The sequence below is a fragment of the Chionomys nivalis genome, chromosome 7 (assembly GCF_950005125.1).
Source record: "Chionomys nivalis chromosome 7, mChiNiv1.1, whole genome shotgun sequence".
Classification (NCBI taxonomy): Eukaryota; Metazoa; Chordata; class Mammalia; order Rodentia; family Cricetidae; genus Chionomys; species Chionomys nivalis.
The window spans coordinates 53,994,352-54,004,249 of record NC_080092.1 but is presented as its reverse complement, the minus strand read 5'-3'; the positions used below and the strand labels follow the sequence as shown (position 1 = coordinate 54,004,249).

Genomic DNA, 9,898 nt, shown 5'->3' with positions numbered 1-9,898 from the left:
AAGGAGAAAAAAATTCCTTGGAAGCCTAGGGCCTAGCACACAGAACATAATAGTTAACAACCTGTTTATTTGCATTTGAAGCAACATGAAAATGATCTACTTTCTATTTACCTAGGAATGATGATTAAGTATAAAATTGAATTCATAGGCAACATCCAAACTCTTCTATAGTAACTTCATTCCAAAAATATTTATTAGGATTAGAATTTTCTTCATGTTTCTAATTCAGCTCTAAGATATCTGGCTCCATATTCTTTCGATTTGTACAGAAGAGGCTAAACAATCACTAGGAACTTATAGATGAGTATCATCATCAATACATCAAGTTTGTTATTAGTTCCAACACTAAATGCACATAAATTAAAGACTCAAGAAAGACAAGAAGCTAGCTAGATACTGTTATCTTTAAAAGAAAGAAAGTGAGCCGGGGAGTGGTGATGCATGCCTTTAATCCCAGCACTCAGGAGACAGAGGCAGGCAGATCTGAATGAGTTCAAGGCCAGCCTGGTCTACAAGAGCTAGTTCCAAAGCTACAAAGAAACCCAGTCTCAAAAACCAAAAAAAAAAAAAAAAAAAAAAAAAGAGCCGGGCAGTGGTGGCACACGCCTTTAATCCCAGCACTCGGGAGGCAGAGGCAGGCGGATCTCTGGGAGTTCAAGACCAGCCTGGTCTACAGGACAGGCTCCAAAACCACAGAGAAACCCTGTCTCGAAAGACCAAAAAAAAGAAAGGAAGGAAGGAAGGAAGGAAGGAAGGAAGGAAGGAAGGAAGGAAGGAAGGAAGGAAGGAAGGAAGGAAGGAAGGAAGGAAGGAAAGAAAGAAGAGGAGGAGGAGGAGGAGGAGGAGGAGGAGGAGGAGGAGGGAGGGAGGGAGGGAGGGAGGGAGGGAGGGAGGGGAGGGAAGTTCTTGTCTCTTTTGCCACTAAATCTCACCCAGTAGGAATGGCAATCTGCTTGGAGGGTAGGTGATCTCATCCAGTTCACTTTTGAGTCTAGGTTTCTCATAGATTAGCTGATCTCTACGGTAGAGCTAGCCTAGTTTGAGCAAGACAGATTCCCAATAATGTTCTGCCAACTGTTCACTTTAAGCTTCTAACTCACCATGAACTGAAATGTTTGACAAGTATTGGAAATATAAAGAGCATTTTATCAGACTGGAAGTCAAATTTTAACTCCTGTTTTCAAATTTCATCTTTAGATAAAGCTTGTTGATAGCTATCAAGGTTTCTGTATGTACCATTTGATATCATATGCTGTTTATACAGAAAGCATCGCACTTCCTTGAGACCTGCACCTAAAACCAAAATAGTTCATAATACAGCCTCTAAGTCATCATTTATTGATTTATAGTGCACCCATCACATGATTAAGGTGCTTTACAATACAGTAAACATCACAACAAAACTCACATATTTAAATACAGTCAACAAATTACAGAACTAAAAAAAAAACTGGAATGAAGCAACATTATGTCAAACTTCAAAAATGTTGAGAAGTGGCAGTACAAAAAGAAGGCAATCCCAGCAACTAGAGACCAGACAAAGGTACACAGGCACCAAGACCCAAAGGGCAGGCTTGCAGAGAGTGAATGGCATATAAATAGGACTTCACAACTGGGAAAAAAGGCCATTAAATGACACCCAGGTGATCAGAGAACTAATAGAAAAACCAAACGTTCAAGCGTTACCTTCTAATGACAAAGAAATCACTGTGTGGATTTAAACTCTTAAGGCCATAAAGCCACCAATATCATCTCATTACAAACATAGACTGAAATTTGCAAGCCTCTACAAGAACTTGGAATAAAATAAGTAACAGCCAACAGTTCTATAATCTAAAGAACTTTGTAGATGGAGCTGATGACACAGGTGGCAAAGGTTTGGGGTAAGGATGGAACTTTTTCTAAAACAGAATTTCCTCACACTAATGATGTATTAGTGGGACAAAAGCCACCTGAGTGTGAGTTTTAAATCAAATGTAGAGGCATTTAAATCCACACCGTCAGATGAACACTAGAAAAGGCACAGGTGACATCTCTGATAGGAAAGTAAGCCCTACATTTAGGCTTCTGTTTCATATGTAGAAGATGGTCGGGGCACCATGAGGGGAAAGAGCTTCAGGATAAAGGCAGTCACTCTTAGCTCTCCAGCAGTTCTTGATCTAGTACAAAGAACCACACGGTTATCCCAAAATAAGTACATTACCGTGGCACTTGTAAGTTCAGAAATAGCTGTCCCTGAGTTACTAGGTCATTTACTACTTGCAGAGCAGTCAAACCCTGGATTTTAATTCAAATGTCAGCTAGAATCATAGCAATAGGAGAGCAAAAATTCCACACTGCCAAAGCAACCACTGTGAGGACAATTTCTGAAAGGAGAGTGAAGAGGACTGCATTCCCAGGCCCTTGTAGGAGGACAAAAGCACTGCAGGATAACTTCTAGTCTGGGGGAAGAAAGGGTGTCTAAAAGTTCTCAAAGAGAATTGGGCTCCAGTGAAATCAAATCAAGGTGTTCACAGCTGCTACACACTTAAAGGTTTTGACAATGTTTATGAGATTTTACAATGCTCCCAAGAAAACTTTGATTTAAAAATGGTGCTGCATCATAACTACATCCTTGACCATTTTCACTCTACTTTAAAAAAAGATTAAGAGATTGAAAGGTTTGGCTTTGACAGCAAAACTTTTATTCCCTCTTCTGATAAAAGACTTACCCAAACCCCATGGGGCAGAGGCCACCTATTCTCACAATCAAACACCATAAGTAACAGGTACAGTCTTATGCTCTAGCTCTTATATGCCAAACATTACTTTCCATTCTTAGCTAAAACCAGACAGGAGCTCAGGCCTGTCTTTAACACCGAACATACTACTATTACCCATCACTGAAGTTGTTTTAGAAGCTGTCTAGAAAACATACTTATGTTCAAACAAAAATCTAAGTGCACTATGTCAGTGACAAAATCTGTATGTCAGTTAGCAAAGACTCACCCTATAATGGTTTTAGATTCAGATAAAGAATCTAGACAGAACCTAATACATACACTGCCATGGCCATGAGATTTTCAAGTATTAAGTTTGTTTGCATAAGGAATCAACCTGAGATTTTTCTAAACTGCACTTCTCTGGTATTTAGTACTATAGCCTTCATTTAATACAATAAAAGCCAACACCTTGACAATTATTGGAAAAAAATTATATTTTGGAAGAACTCACTACATAAGGTGACAAAAATTCCAAAATCAAATTACATGAAAATATACATCGCAATTTCTTTGTACAATAGGTGAGGAAAATCTGCAGTAAAGAAGAAACAAAGAAATATGAAGGATTAAGGATAAGGGTAAGAGGACAAATAGCATTTTTAATAGCAATCCCAGATGTAGAAAGCCTGTAGTTGTGCATGCTTTATTCATCCAACCTTAATATTAGGCAACTTAAGGGCAAAAATAAAACCAAATCTGGATTTTTGCATTGTTTGGAATAAATTTCGCTAAGTTGAACTTAGTTAGAACAGACCTTACTTTTTTTTTTCTTTTTTCTTTTAAAGTTCTCAGGAGAAAATGACTAGGATCAAGAGCTCTCAACAGCCAGAAAATGTTATTGCTACATCCAATCCAAGAGATGGGTGAATCCAAGTATAAAAGGACAAAGCACCTAGTGATGACCCTACTGAGGTCATCGTGAAAAATCAAGTAATTTACTAGTATTTCAGTATTTTAACTAAGTGATTTGAGAACTTTCTGGCAGATAGAAGAGATAAAAGGAAAGGAAGTGTGGCAAAACAAAGAAAATACAAAAGATTAGTAAATGGAAAGAGTGTAATGAAGACTCAATGGTTTAAAGGAAATTATATGGAAACTTTTAATCCTTATTGGTTTTCACCTGACATGCTTTAAGGAATCTTTTTGAACTGATAAGAAACGATGAATAGGAAAAGAAAACCTGCTAAAGTCTTTTAGAATTTACACGATTCTTATTCTACTACAAGAAAGCATTATTTGGTACAAGGTGTGTTTGTGGATGTACATGAACAGTATATATATTATCCGGATCATGTTGTGCTATGTACAGGTCTTTACAATTCTTCCTGAAGGTTAAAACAGTTCATTAGAATTCAAAACGCGTAATCATCTGTAAGTTGGCACTTGTTAGGCTCTTGTCAGCATTAATGACTGGCATGTTTTATTGCAGCCCAGTTCCAGCCAGAGTTTGCCAACTTGTTATAACAGAAGTCCAGCAATAGGTGGGTAGAGTGCAGGAAAAACAGTGCCATGTTTCTCAATTGGAGACCTACAACAAAAACAAACAGCATTATTTAATAAACTACAAATAAATAATTAAACAGAACTTATTACTTATATTCATAATTTCAATTGAAGTTTACTTGTGTGCTTGTTTATCATATAGTGGCTGCTAACCACAAATAGTTACACACTTTTACATTTAAATTATGAAACTAAAAGAAATTAAGGGGCTAGGAAGATAATACCCACCTCTAATCCCAGCCCTCAAAGTTGAGACCCCCAAAATCATGAATTTGAGGACAGCTGGGGTTACACAGCAAGACCTTGTCTTTAAAAGCATAAATGTTTATGGGTTGGAGTAATAGCTCAGCAGTTATGAACATCTGTTACTCTTAAAGAGAATCTGAGTTAGACTCCCAGCACTCACATGGTAGCTCACAACCATTTGTTTCAGGGAATCTGATACTTTCTAATACACTTATAAACATTCAGGCAAAACACTCATATGTAGATAAAATAGCTGAGAAATGTTTTAAAAATAAATCTTTAAAAGCTTAAAAGTCAATTTCGGATATTTGGCCATGCTGGCCTTATGTGGCTAGTGGCAGTCATACTGAGCAATGTAGATATTAATTAACTGGCTACATTTTACAGCAGCATTTCAGATTATTCAATATTCCAAATATTTCCAAATACATCACATCCAGAAATCACAAATGGATTATTTAAAAGTAATTTGGTGTTGGAGAGATGATTCAGCAATAAACAGCAGATTTTGCTCTTACAGAGGACATGAGTTAGGCTCCAAGCACCCAAGTTGAGTGGCTTGTTATTTCAGGTCCAAGGGATATAAAATCTTGGGTCTTTGTGGTCACCTGCACTTATGCATACATACATACACACACACACAATTTAAAATTAGTAAAAGTGACTTGGAAATTTAGAAATATTGATATGTAGAAAAACAATTTAAGGGGCTGGAGAGATGGCTCAGAGGCTGAAAGCACAGACTGCCTTTCTGAATGGAACCAGGTTCAATTCCCAGCACCCACATGGCATCTCACAGCTGTCTATAACTCCAGTTCCAAGAGACCTGACCTCATCACCCAGACATACATACAGGCAAAACATAACACCAATGTACATAAAAATAATTTTTTTAAAAAAAGAAGAAAAACAATTTAAGATTACTTTTCAACTTGCTTGATTTTAGCCAATTTTGTACATTCACTTCAAACCCATTTTTCTCACAGAACCTCCCACAAATGATAGCCTCCAATACAACATAACACACGCAGGGGCTAGAGAAATGACTAAGTAGTTAGAAGCACTGACTACCAGAAGACCTGGTTCAGTTCCCAGCACCCACATGGTAACTTAACAACTGTCTATAACTCCAGTTCCAGTGACAACTGGTGCCCTCTTCTGGCCTCCACAGGCACTGCACAAATACAGTGCACAGACATATGTACAGGCAAAATACTCAAACACATGAAATAAAAACAAATGTGAAAAAAATTTAAAGAAACACATTTAAAAAAAAAAGCTACCATCTTATCAAATGCTTATGATGTGCCAAGTAGTGTTTTGCAAACCTGGATAAATAAAATCATCACATGACATTTCCCCCCTTTGCAGAGAAAAGTGAGATTTGATCATACAGCTAACAATGATAGCTTCTAGTCAGAAAAACACAAGGATGAAGTTATTTTAATCCTATTTAAGAGTGGCCATTGCAGAGCCTTTATTCTATTAAATGTGTGCTTTGAGTGTAGGACAGGGACAGAACACAGAGATAGCTCCCATTACCACTCCATTTCAGACCATGTGTCTTAGCTGCTTTTCTATTGTTATGATAAGACACCATGACCAAGGTAACTTATAGATGAAAGAGTTTATTTGTGGCTTACAGTTTCAGAGGGTGAGTCCATGACCATCATTGCAGGGAGCATGGCAGCAGGCAGGCAGGCATGGCGCTGAGGCAGTAGCTGAGAGCTTACATCCTGATCCATAAGTAGGAGGTAGAGAGAGAGAGCTAACTGGGGATTCTTGGGCTTTTGAAACCTCAAAACCCTCCCCCGGTGACACATCTCCTCCAAGAGGGCCACAACTTCTAATCATTCCCAACCAAACAATTCTACCAACTGGGGACCAAGCATTCAATCCTCTTGAGTGGAAGGGGCCATTCTCACTTAAACCACCATAACAAATATTCCCAGAAACCCACATCTAATGCCAAGCACAATTTTGGGTAAAAGCAAGCAGTAACTAGGGAGTCAAGTAATAAAATTTAAATAGAAAAGCCAATTCACATAAGACATGAAATTTAATCAATCTTATTAGGCCAAGAATAAAATTTATCTTACAATCACCCCAAAATTCAACTACATCAAAAGCTCTACTGAGCCAGGCAGTGGTGGCTCAGCCCACACCTTAGAACACAGCACTTGGGAGGCAGAGGTAGGTGAATCTCTGTGTTCCAGGACAGCCAGGGCTACATAGAGAACAACCTTGCCAAAAAAGTCTGCAAAAGCTCTATTGGAGGAAGAATGGTGTGAAACAAATCTGTAGTCTTACATGTGCCTGATTTACAATTTAAGAGTTCCTAGGACTGACTCAGTCAACTACTGCTAAACTCCTTGGCAAAAGAGTTTACCTCTACAAAGAATGAGATTCACCAGTCAGGATTATATTACCTTCCTCAGGGTAACAATTTACTATTTGTAACAGATACATGTGTGTAGAAATATGTCTAAGTAAAAAATATAAAGACATATACTAAAACTCAAAGGACAATGTTACACAACAGAAGTGTAGCTTTGAGGTAATGTCACTGAATGTTTCTCCAAAGTTAGCACTTAGCTAACAAATCTCCCAGGTCTAAAAGAGAAACAGGTACAGAGTGGGACATCCCATAATCATTTCCCTATGATATAAACAATGAGAAATTACAGGACCAAGAAACAGTTGACTGGAGATGTTTCTTAAAAAAAAAAAAAAAAAAAAAAAAAAAAAGCTTAAAAAAAATTAAAGAACACTGAAAGTCAGGGAACTAAGCCTTTTAGTATCGAACACACAGACAGCTATCAAGAGCATTTCAATCAATTAGGATATCCTCGTCAAATCCCTTTCAGTTAAATTAGGTTCAAAGAAAAGTTCCTCTCCAAAAATCTTTAATTTTTTTGTTAGAAAAGATAAATGTAGGAACTTACTCATATCAAACAATGATGTTGAACTAAAAGCCATGTAACCATGTCCTACTTATTAACTTCTAGCGGCATTGTTAAGTAATTCATACTTTCAAAAAAAACTAAAAATATATCAAATTCAATAGTTATGTCTCAAACAGCCACTTCCTTATTCTGGCTTCTTTTGTGTATATGACCATTAAGTCAACATTGGGCATCTTCCTCAGTCATTCCTATCTTCTTCCCCAATTTTTAAAAACACTAAGCATTGTTTGTGTTTATGTAGAGAAATGTATGCATGTGAAAGTCAGGAAAGTAGGAATTTGCAGAAGTAGGTTCTCTCCTTAAACCATGCTGGTTATGGGAATTGAACTCTGGTAGTCAGGCTAAGGAGCAAGTTCCTTATTCCCACATGGTGTCAGCTTCCCCAACTTTTTTTTTTATTTCTGTATTTGTTGTATGTGCATGAGCACTCTATTGACTTTATGCCAGAAGAGGGTATCAATCAGATCATGTGATTGTTGGGAATTGAACTTGGGGCCTCTGGAATAAGTAGTCGGTGCTCTTAACCACTGAGCCATCTCTCTAGTCCCCCAATTCACACCTTACTTTTTGGTACAGGATCTCACTAAACCAGGAGCTCAATTTCACTAGATAGGCTCAATGACCTCCAATATGAGCTGCTTTTTTACCATCTCCTCTGCACTGGAAATACAGAGGGATCGATGAGTGCTGCAATGCTTGGGTGCTAAGGATCAGAACTCAAGTGTTAACACTTGCATATAGCAAGCACTCTATTAACTAGGCTATTTCCTAGCTTCTACTCTTGTTTCTTCATCTAAAAATCTGGAGATGTTTATCTTCAGAGGAACTGTTCCACTAAGTTCTAACATTCAAGTAAAAATCAATTGGAAAAAAAAAACCAGATACTGTCCCCTCCTCTTTGGAGGGAGTAGCCTGGAACTCCAAGACCAAGCTTGATATTTTTCTTTATTTATAGATTTACTTTCTGTATTTATACCAGATCTTTAAATTTAGGGAAGATAGTTTTAGTTATTAGAAAAATGAGTAAAAGCGGGTGGTGGTGGCACATGCCTTTAATCCCAGCTACAGAGGAACCCTGTCTCAAAAAAAAGACACACACCCCCAAGAAAAGGAGAAGGGAGAGGGAGGGGGAGGGGGGAGGGGGAAGGGAGAGGGGACGGAGGGAGGGAGGGAGGGAGGGAGGGAGGGAGGGAGGGAGGGAGGGAGGGAGGGAGGGAAGTTCTATAGTATGTTTAGTAGAGTTTTCACTTTTCCCCTTTATTTTTATTAGAATCTAGGTGATCAGGAGGCTCAATAGTTCAGGACCTTTTCTTTTTTAAATTATTTTATTTATTCTGTATGCCCTGGTATACAGGTTAAAGTCAAAGGACAACTTGTTGGAAGTCAGTTCTCTCCTTCTGCCATGTGGGTCCTGGAAACTAAACTATTGTCAGGCTTTGGACAGTCAGTTTTAACCACTGGACCAACTCAACAGACCCATTCAGAACTCTTGATCTTAAGCAAATATAGAATTGAATCTTTAAATGATCTAAATATGAAACTCACCAAATCCTTAGGATAACTACTTGGCAGTACATTCTCATACAGGAAATAGACTATGACTACTTGAGAGGGACAGAGGCAGACACAGATATATATACACACACATAGTTGTAAGAAATTGCTCTCAAAATTCACAAACCAAATTTCCAACTAGGCAAGCTTTTCTTTTGGTTTTTGGAGACAGGGTTTCTCTGTGTATCCCCGGCTATCTCAGAATTCATTTTGTAGACCAGGATGGCCTCAAAATTAGATCTGCTTGCATCGCCTGCCCCTACTTTTTTACTGAATGATTTCTTTGTACTTTCATGTCTATGTGTGTAAGCAGGTCACAATGTCAGATACTACAGAGTTGGAGTCACAGGCAGTTATGAGCTATCTGATGTAGGTATTGAGAACAGAACTCACATTCTCTTACAACGCTTTCTAATTGCAGATGGTGAGGCTTAAATCTGCTTATGTGGGGTTTACAAGTGCTCTCAAAGATCAAAGTGAATGAGGTATAGGGGTACACACCTTTGATCCCACAACTTGAGGTGGAGGTGAATTCCAGGTTAGCCTGTGCTATGTAGAAAGTCTCTGCCTTATTTATTTTTTTAAGGAACTCAAAGGAAGTGAGCCAGTTTTATTGGAGGGGTTTGCTGAATCAAAGGTAAGCATCACATTTTGATGGCCCTTCAGAAACCCCCAAAACTGCAATCCATCATGTTCAAATAACCACCAAGAAGTGGTGTCATAAAGGCAGTCCCCAGGTAGGAATCCAGCTATATTTTATCTGTAGGCAACATTTCCACCAGGTTGTTTCCTATGAACAGGAGACAGTAATATCTACCACACTTAGTTATGAATCCACTCTTACCCTCTTCCTGCTCTCTCTGATGA

General features: G+C 38.2%; 1 protein-coding gene across 2 annotated transcripts in view; it reads right to left on the bottom strand.

Moving 5' to 3' along the window:
- Nucleotides 1-1,315: 1,315 nt before the first annotated feature.
- Ube2g1 (ubiquitin conjugating enzyme E2 G1) overlaps nucleotides 1,316-9,898 on the bottom strand; it is a 73,905-nt gene continuing 65,322 nt past the window's right edge. The window contains exons 6-7 of one of the 2 annotated variants that reach the window (XR_009057417.1): nucleotides 6,155-6,247; nucleotides 1,316-4,290 (exon numbers count right to left, since the gene is read on the bottom strand). The gene's annotated coding sequence lies outside the window, so the exon portion shown is untranslated. The remainder of the gene's footprint in view (nucleotides 4,291-6,154; nucleotides 6,248-9,898) is intronic. The other variant, XM_057775497.1, reaches the window with a different exon arrangement.